The following is a 10630-nucleotide window of genomic DNA, read 5'->3' on the forward strand; positions in this document are numbered from 1 at the left end:
ACCTATTAGAATTATTATGAAGAGGTTAACTGGGACCAAATTAGATGTTTAATGCATAACAGTGTTTACATCAGGTCAAAATATGATTCAGAATGATCCTAAATGCAATATTCCTGACTTTAAACTCAAAAAATGTAAAACAACAAAGGTATGCAAATGTTTTGAACAATAAATAAGTGGTCTTGTTGTGACATCTAGTGGTTAGAAATGGTAGGTGACAGTTGAAAGTCTGTTATAGTGGCTAAAATGATAGAATATTGAAAATGTGTTTTTGAGACCTTTAAACATCCAAGATGGACAGAAAAATAACTTATAAATCATTTCAGTGATAAGGGTGTAAATGAAGCACATTTACTGGATTTGTAAGACATTTTAGCATGTTTTTAGAACCATTTCCACTATTATAGCGCCACCTATTGCCCAATCTCCATTAGATTTTGCATGTTTATTCACATTGATATGCCACATCTGCTCATCAATTTCTGTGATGTTTTGGGTTTTTCTTATTGGTTTACAGGCATGTAGGTTCGTGTAGACACGCCCCTTTTGTTAATGAGCCAGTTACAGCTATCTAAAATGGAAAGTTCAACTTTTTTTTGATAATTATTGATCTACTCAGTCCAGAGGATCATACAACACTGGTTTCGTTGCGATTGAGTTAAAAACCAGGGACTAGTTCGCAAAAGTAGGTTTTGTTTATATTGATGGTTTTTTAATGAACAGTTTGAGTAACAGCAGTGGTTTTAGTCTCAAACTGTTCAGTATGAGCAGACCTATCATATGATATGTGAATCAAATGTTTTTTTGTGAAATAGTATGTAAATGAAGCAAATTTACTTTATTTTTAAGCGATTTAGCATATTTTTGCTATTATAGCGCCAAATATGGTTTGATCTTCACAAAATTTTGCAAGTTTCATCTCGTTGATATGCCACATGTGCTCACCAATTTCTGTGATGTTTTGGGTTTTCCTTATTGGTTTACAGGCATGTAGGTTTGTGTGGACACGCCCCTTTTGTAAATTAGCCTGTTACAGCTAGCCAAAGTGAAAAGTTCAACTTTTTTTTGATAATTATTGATCTACACAGTCCAGAGATTCTAACAACACTGGTTTCGTCGCGATTGAGTGAAAAACCAGGGACTAGTTCGCAAAAGTAGGTTTTTTCCTATATTGATGAATATCTAACGAACGGTGTAAGTGACAGCAGTGGTTTGAGTGTCAAACTGTTCGGTATGAGCAGGCCTATCATATGATATGTATTTTGTGTGGTTGCGCAAAAGGTTGTGTGATACACAACTCATTACACACTAAAAATACGTAAAATCGCCACCTAGTGGCCGATTTCTTTCAAAATTCTTACAGACCTCTAGGACCGTGAGTCGAACATGCCCAGCGAGTTTCGTTTCGATCACTCATCGTTAACCTTGTTAAATGGCTGCTCAATTTTAATTGGCCAATGGCGGCCATGTTTTTTGAGATATGCCAATGTCCTTATAGTATGTTATGACAACTTGGTCAAAGACACTGCATGCCAAATTTCAAGCTGATTGGACAAATGGCTGTAAGGTTAGAGTAATTTTTATGTTTTTTTAGCTTTATAGCGCCACCATGTGGCCAAAGTCTGCGGGTTTTGCAGTGTCACCTCAAATTGAACTTATGCATGTGTGTATCAAGTTTGGTGATGATATCTCATTTCGTTCAAAAGTTATAGCTCCAATTAGCATTTAGCTTCAATTAGCATTGAACATTGTTGTGTACTGTTTCGAGTGAGAATAAAAATGTCAACTTTTTTTTGATAATTATTGATATTCAGTGTCCAGAGAACATTTGAGAGCTGGTTTGGTTTAGATTGAGTGTAAAACCTAGGACTAGTTCGCAAAAGTAGGTTTCGGACAAATCGCGATGTAGCGGGAAAACGGTGCGTCGTAGAGCAAAAATAGTTGGTATACACTTTTGTTCAGGTTAACCCAAGGATTCAAAAAATGTAAAGTTTTTGAGTCTACGACAAACGGTGAACGTATAGCGGCCAAAAATGTCCAAAAAGTGTTTTTTTGGCGCCATAGCGCCACCTATGGTCTGATTTGGCTGATCTTTGGCCAGAACGTAGTGTACCGGGGTACTACCATCTGGCCAAGTTTCAGCTCTCTCGGCCTTACGGTTTGGTCTGGGCAATAGTGACTTCGGCAGAATAATAATAATAATAATAATAAATATAGCTGCAAGCAGCAATTAACGGGGGTCAAGCAGTTTAGCAGGGTAAGGTCATATAGCAGTTAGGACGCCTGTAAGTAGTTTATTCGACAATGAAATATACGATTAGAGTGTTAGAGTTTATAGATTGAGCTAACAAATATTTGATAAAACATTCCAGAAAAGCAATTTCAGTTTTTACATATTGACAAATTTTTTATGAACATTTCGAGTGACCGCTTTTATGTCAAAGTGACCAGTATAAGCAGCCCTATGATATAATGTGTAGATCGAGTCATGGCACCTTAGACAAAGACACATCATTTCAAATTTCAAGTTAATCTGATTAATGTTTACTAAGATTCGGTGATTTTACAATGTTTAGCGCCACCATGTGGCCAATGTCTACGAGTTTTATGCTATGACCTTAGACTGACCTCTTACATATGTGTAACAAGTTTGGTGAAGATATTTTAATTCCTTCATGAGTTATGGCTATTTTAGCTCTTCTTAATAAAAATGACAAAAGAGCAGTGAATAAGCTATTAGTGATCTCCTACTGCCATCTAGTGGCCACGGTGTAATTTATTTATGTGATTACAGCCATTTAGGTGTGCATAAACATATCCCTTCTATAATTGAGCATATTTTAACTATATAAAAAGAAAATTTTGTATTTTATTAAAATAATTAAAAATCTACAGAGTAAAATGTGTGACAAACTTTGACTAAATTTGATCTTAAATGCATTAACTGTGTTCATGCCATGTCAGTTTGGGATTCAGAATGCATTACACAACATTACATGACATTCTTTGCTACAGAGCAGTAAAATAAACAATAAGTGGTCTGTTACTGCCATCTAGAAGCCACAGTTGTGATTTTCTTTATATATGTTTTAAAACAAGGTGTTTAATTATAGAACCAGTTTTACCTATTAGAATTATTATGAAGAGGTTAACTGGGACCAAATTAGATGTTTAATACATAACAGTGTTTACATCAGGTCAAAATATGATTCAGAATTATCCTAAATGCAATTTCCCTAACTTTAAACTTAAAAAATGTAAAACAACAAAGGTATGCAAATGTTTTGAACAATAAATAAGTGGTCTTGTTGTGACATCTAGTGGTTAGAAATGGTAGGTGACAGATAAAAGTCTGTGTTATAGTGGCTAAAATGATAGAATATTGAAAATATGTGTTTTTGAGACCTTTAAACATCCAAGATGGACAAAAAAAACAAACTTGTAAATCATTTCAGTGAGAAGTGTGTAAATGAAGCACATTTACTTCATTTTTAAGCCATTTTAGCATGTTTTTAGAACCATTTCCACTATTATAGCGCCACCTATTGCCCAATCTCCACAAGATTTTGCATGTTTATTCACATTGATATGCCACATGTGCTCATCAATTTCTGTGATGTTTTGGGCTTTTCTTATTGGTTTACAGGCATGTAGGTTTGTGTGGACACGCCCCTTTTGTAAATTAGCCTGTTACAGCTAGCCAAAGTGAAAAGTTCCACTTTTTTTTGATAATTATTGATCTAGATAGTCCAGAGATTCTAACAACACTGGTTTCGTCGCGATTGAACTAAAAACCAGGGACTAGTTCGCAAAAGTAGGTTTTGTTTGTATTGATGGTTTTTTAATGAACAGTGGAAGTAACAGCAGTGGTTTTCGTGTCAAACTGTTCAGTATGAGCAGACCTATCATATGATATGTAGATTAAGTGTTTTTTATGAAATAGTATGTAAATGAAGCAAATTTACTTTTTTTTAAGCGGTTCAGCATTATTTAAAGACTATTTTTGCTATTATAGCGCCACCTATGGTTTGATCTTCACAAAATTTTGCAAGTTTCATCTCGTTGATATGCCACACGTGTTCACCAATTTCTGTGATGTTGTGAGTTTTCCTTATTGGTTTACAGGCATGTAGGTTCGTGTGGACACGCCCTTTTTGTAAATTAGCCTGTTACAGCTAGCCAAAGTGAAAAGTTCAACATTTTTTTGATAATTATTGATCTACACAGTCCAGAGATTCTAACAACACTCGTTTCGTTGCGATTGAGTGAAAAACCAGGGACTAGTTCGCAAAAGTAGGTTTTTCCTATATTGATGCATATTTAACGAACGGTGTGACTGACAGCAGTGGTTTGAGTGTCAAACTGTTCGGTATGAGCAGGCCTATCATATGATATGTATTTTGTGTGGTTTTGCAAAAGGTTGTGTGATACACAACCCATTACACCTTAAAATTGCGTAAAATCGCCCCCTAGAGGCCGATTTCTTTCAAAATTCTTACAGACCTCTAGGTCCATACGTCGAACATACCCAGTGAGTTTCGTTCCGATCGCTCATCGTTAACCTTGCTAAATGGCTGCACAATTTTAATTGGCTAATGGCGGCCATGTTTTTTGAGATGTGTTATTGTCCTTATAATATGTTATGGCAAACTGGTCAAAGACACTGCATGCCAAATTTCAAGCTGATCGGACTAACGGTTGTAAGGTTAGGGTCATTTTATGGTTTTTAAGCTTTATAGCGCCACCATGAGGCCAAAGTCCGCTGTTTTTGCACTGTCACCTCAAATTGAGCTTATACATGTGTTTACCAAGTTTGGTGATGATATCTCATTCCGTTCAAAAGTTATAGCTCCAATTAGCATTTAGCTTCAATTAGCATCGAACATTGTTGTGTACTGTTTCGAGTGGGAATAAAAATGTCAACTTTTTTTTGATAATTATTGATATTCAGTGTCCAGAGAACATTTGAGAGCTGGTTTGGTTTAGATTGAGTGAAAAACCTAGGACTAGTTCGTAAAAGTAGGTTTCGGATAAATCGCGATGTAGCGGGAAAACGGTGTGTCGTAGAGCAAAAATTTCTGCTATACACTTTTGTTGGGGCTAACCCAAGGATTGAAAAAATGTAAAGTTTTTGAGTCTACGACAAACGGTGAACGTATAGCGGCCAAAAATGTCCAAAAAGTGTTTTTTTGGCGCCATAGCGCCACCTATGGTCTGATTTGGCTGATTTTTGGCCAGAACGTAGTGTACCGGGGTACTACCATCTGGCCAAGTTTCAGCTCTCTCGGCCTTACGGTTTGGTCTGGGCAATAGTGACTTCGGCAGAATAATAATAATAAATATAGCCGCAAGCGGCGATTAACGGGGTTCGAGCATTTGGCAACCTAATTGCCATTTAGGCAATTTAGATTTAGGACAACCCAAAATTTAAGGCTGACCCAAAAGAAATCCATGATGGAATGTAATAAATGGAAAAAATATACAGCCTACATGAATGAAGTGGTAACCTGGGCCTAAATCAGCTTTTAAATGCAATAACAGAGCTTATACCATGTCAAGATGTGATTCAGAATGATCTTAAATGGAATTTTAGGGACTTTAAACCAACATTATGAGGTCTTGTGCTGTCATCTAGTGGTTTATATTAGTAATGCATGTTTAGACCCTTTTTGGAAGCATATGAACACACTCTGCTCTTTAGATAAATAAATCAAGCTCATTTATGCACAAAAGTTAAATTGTTTTTCATAATTACTGATTTAGACAGTCCAGACATTTGTACAACACTGATTTTGTTCAGTTTGAGCAAAAAAGCAGGGACGAGTTCCTAAAAGTATTGTTTGAAATAATGGTGAATAATAAATTGATGGTTATAGTTACAGCAGTGGATTTTGTGCCAAAGTGATCAGAATATACAGGCCTGTCATATAATATGTCATATCAAGTATATTTGTGAAAAGCTGTCTACAATAAACACATATTATACAAATTATGGTCAAATAGCAATAAAAAGCAATGGAAATCAGTGTTTTTGAGACCTTTTCTAATGTTATAGCGCCACCTATTGACATAGCTTCACAAAATTTTGCATGCTTGTTATGAATCACATCTCAGATGTGCATACCTGATTTCACGAAGTTTTGAGTTTTCCTTATGCATTTACATGCATTTAGGTCAATATAAGACACACCCTTTTTGTAAATGAGCCATTAATAGCTACCAAAAGAGGAAAGTTCAAGTCATTTCAATAACTATTGATCTGCTCAGTTCAGAGATTCATACAACACTGGTTTCGTGGTGATTGAGCAAAAAAACAGGGACTAGTTCGCAAAAGTAGGTTTTTTATTTATTAATTAAAATTTAATGAACAGATTGAGTGACATCAGTGGTTTTAGTGTCAGACTGTTCGGTATGAGCAGGCCTATCATATGATATGTAGTTTGTGTGGCTGTGCAAAACTTTGTGTAATAACCAATCAATTACACCCTCAAAAAACACAAAATCGCCCCCTAGTGGCGGATTTCTTTCAAAATTCTTACAGACCTCTAGGACCATGAGTCGAACATGCACACCGAGTTTCGTTCCGATCACTCATCGTTAACCTAGTTTAATGGCTGTTTAATCTTAATTGGCTAATGGCGGCCATGTTTTTTGAGATATGCCAATGTCCTTATAGTATGTCATGACACGTTATACAAAGACACTGCATGCCAAATTTCAGGCTGATTGGACTAATGGTTGTGAGGTTAGAGTCATTTTTATGTTTTTTAGGCTCTATAGCGCCACCATGAGGCCAAAGTTTGCGGGTTTTGCACTGTGACCTCAAATTGACCTTATACATGTGTGTACCAAGTTTTATGAAGATATCTCAATCCGTTCAAAAGTTACAGCTACAATTAGCTTTTAGCTTACATTAGCATGTTACGTTTTTGTGTACGGTTTCGCGTGAAATCAACATTTCAACTTTCTTTCAATAACTTTTGCTATTCAGTGTCTAGAGAACATTTCTACACTGGTTTGGTTCAGATTGGGCAAAAACCCTAGGACGAGTTCGCAAAAGTAGGTTTCGGACAAATCGCGATGTAGCGGAAAAACGGTGCGTCGTAGAGAAATTCTGGGTGACTCCACTTTTGTTCGTGCTGACCCAACCATTCCAAATATGTAAAGTTTTTGAGCCTACGACAAACGGTTTAGAAATGGCGGCCAAATTACTAATTTTTTTTTGTTTTTAGCGCTGTAGCGCCACCTATGGCCCGATTTTGACGAGCCTTTGGATCTGAGTAGCGGTGAGGAGTACTACCATCTGACCGAGTTTGAAGCCAATAGGCCTTACGGTTTGGCCTGGGCAATAGTGATTATGGCAGAAGTAAAATAATAATAATAATAATAATAATAATAAAAATCCTTACAAAAACAATAGGGTTTCAGCGCTTCGCGCTCGAACCCCTAATAATAATAATAATAATAATAATAAAAATCTTAACAAAAACAATAGGGTTTCAGCGCTTCGCGCTTGACCCCCTAATAATAATAATAATAATAATAATAAAAATCTTAACAAAAACAATAGGGTTTCAGCGCTTCGCGCTTGACCCCCTAATAATAATAAAAATTTTAACAAAAACAATAGGGTTTCAGCGCTTCGCGCTTGACCCCCTAATAATAATAATAATAATAAAAATCTTAACAAAAACAATAGGGTTTCAGCGCTTCGCGCTTGACCCCCTAAATATAGCTGCGAGCAGCAATTAACGGGGGTCAAGCAGTTTAGCAGGGTAAGGTCATATAGCAGTTAGGACGCCTGTAAGTAGTTTATTCGACAACGAAATATACGATTACAGTGTTAGAGTTTATAGATTGAGCTAACAAATATTTGATTAAACACTCCAGAGAAGCAACTTCGATTTTTACATATTGACAAATTTTTAATGAACATTTCGAGTGACCGCTTTTATGTCAAAGTGACCAGTATAAGCAGCCCTATGATATAATGTGTAGATCGAGTCATGGCACCTTAGACAAAGACACAGCATGTCAAATTTTAAGTTAATCAGATAAATGGTTACACAGATACAGTGATTTTACAATGTATAGCGCCATCATGTGGCCAATGTCTACGAGTTTTATGCTATGACCTTAGACTGACCTCTTGCATATGTGTAACAAGTTTGGTGAAGATATTTTAATGCATTCATGAGTTATGGCTATTTTAGCTCTTCTTAATAAAAATGACAAAAGAGCAGTGAATAAGCTATTAGTGATCTCCTACTGCCATCTAGTGGCCACGGTATAATTTATTTATGTGATTACAGCCATTTAGGTGTGCATAAACATATCCCTTCTATAATTGAGCATGTTCTAACTGTAAAAAAATGAAAAATTTGTATTTTATTAAAATAATTAAAAATCTACAGAGTAAAAAGTGTGAAAGGCTTTAACTAAATTTGATCTTAAATGGATTTATTGTGTTCATGCCATGTCAGTTTGGGATTCAGAATGCATTACATTACATTACATTCTTTGCTATAGAGCAGTAAAATAAACAATAAGTGGTCTGTTACTGCCATCTAGAAGCCACAGTTGTGATTTTCTTTACATATGTTTTAAAACAATGTGTTTAATCATAGAACCAGTTTTACCTATTAGAATTATTATGAATAGGTTATCTGGGACCAAATTAGATGTTTAATGCATAACAGTGTTTACATCAGGTCAAAATATGATTCAGAATGATCCTAAATGCAATTTCCCTGACTTTAAACTCAAAAAACAAAGGTATGCAAATGTTTTGAACAATAAATAAGTGGACTTGTTGTGACATCTAGTGGTTAGAAATGGTAGGTGACAGTTAAAAGTCTCTGTTATAGTGGCTAAAATGATAGAATATTGAAATTATGTGTTTTTGAGACCTTTAAACATCCAAGATGGACAAAAAAAAAAAAAACTTATAAATCATTTCAGTGATAAGTGTGTAAATGAAGCACATTTACTTCATTTTTAAGCCATTTTAGCATGTTTTTAGAACCATTTCCATTATTATAGCGCCACCTATTGCCCAATCTCCACAAGATTTTGCATGTTTATTCACATTGATATGAGACATCTGCTCACCAATTTCTGTGATGTTTTGGGTTTTCCTTATTGGTTTACAGGCATGTAGGTTCGTGTAGACACGCCCCTTTTGTTAATGAGCCTGTTACAGCTATCTAAAATGGAAAGTTCAACTTTCTTTTGATAATTATTGATCTACTCAGTCCAGAGGTTCATAAAACACTGGTTTCGTTGCGATTGAGTTAAAAACCAGGGACTAGTTTGCAAAAGTAGGTTTTGTTTATATTGATGGTTTTTTAATGAGCGGTGTGAGTGACAGCAGTGGTTTTAGTGTCAAACTGTTCAGTATGAGCAGACCTATCACATGATATGTAGATTAAGCGTTTTTTGTGAAATAGTATGTAAATGAAGCAAATTTGCTTTATTTTTAAGCGATTTAGCATTATTTAAAGACTATTTTTGCTATTATAGCGCCACCTATGGTTTGATCTTCACAAAATTTTGCAAGTTTCATCTCGTTGATATGCCACATGTGTTCACCAATTTCTGTGATGTTTTGGGCTTTCCTTATTGGTTTACAGGCATGTAGGTTCGTGTGGACAAGCCCCTTTTGTAAATTAGCCTGTTACAGCTAGCCAAAGTGAAAAGTTCAACTTTTTTTTGATAATTATTGATCTACAAAGTCCAGAGATTCCAACAACACTGGTTTCGTCGCGATTGAGTGAAAAACCAGGGACTAGTTCGCAAAAGTAGGTTTTTCCTATATTGATGAATATTTAACGAACGGTGTGAGTGACAGCAGTGGTTTGAGTGTCAAACTGTTCGGTATGAGCAGGCCTATCATATGATATGTATTTTGTGTGGTTGCGCAAAAGGTTGTGTGATACACAACCCATTACACACTAAAAATACGTAAAATCGCCCCCTAGTGGCCGATTTCTTTCAAAATTCTTACAGACCTCTAGGACCATGAGTTGAACATGCCCAGCGAGTTTCGTTTTGATCACTCATCGTTAACCTTGTTAAATGGCTGCTCAATTTTAATTGGCCAATGGCGGCCATGTTTTTTGAGATATGCCAATGTCCTTATAGTATGTTATGACAACTTGGTTAAAGACACTGCATGCCAAATTTCAAGCTGATCGGACGAATGGCTGTAAGGTTAGAGTAATTTTTATGTTTTTTTAGCTTTATAGCGCCACCATGTGGCCAAAGTCTGCGGGTTTTGCAGTGTCACCTCAAATTGAGCTTATGCATGTGTGTAGCAAGTTTGGTGATGATATCTCATTTCGTTCAAAAGTTATAGCTCCAATTAGCATTTAGCTTCAATTAGCGTCGAACATTGTTGTGTACTGTTTCGAGTGAGAATAAAAATGTCAACTTTTTTTTGATAATTATTGATATTCAGTGTCCAGAGAACATTTAAGAGCTGGTTTGGTTTAGATTGAGTGTAAAACCTAGGACTAGTTCGCAAAAGTAGGTTTCGGACAAATCGCGATGTAGCGGGAAAACGGTGCGTCGTAGAGCAAAAATTTCTGGTATACACTTTTGTTCAGGTTAACCCAAGGATTCAAAAAAT

General features: G+C 35.8%; 1 long non-coding RNA gene across 2 annotated transcripts; it reads left to right on the forward strand.

The window, feature by feature from the left end:
* The first annotated feature begins 994 nt into the window (after window positions 1-994).
* On the forward strand, window positions 995-9920 carry LOC148679488 (uncharacterized). 2 transcript variants are annotated; one of them, XR_015945712.1, is made up of 3 exons: window positions 995-1126; window positions 4267-5344; window positions 7736-9920. It is a non-coding gene; the product is annotated as an uncharacterized LOC148679488 (long non-coding RNA). The 2 variants fall into 2 exon arrangements; XR_015945713.1 differs by having other exon boundaries at window positions 1004-1158; window positions 4298-5344.
* The last annotated feature ends 710 nt before the right edge of the window (window positions 9921-10630 follow it).

The sequence above is a fragment of the Danio rerio genome, chromosome 24 (assembly GCF_052040795.2).
Source record: "Danio rerio strain M-AB ecotype USA chromosome 24, GRCz13ab, whole genome shotgun sequence".
In the NCBI taxonomy this organism is placed as follows: Eukaryota; Metazoa; Chordata; class Actinopteri; order Cypriniformes; family Danionidae; genus Danio; species Danio rerio.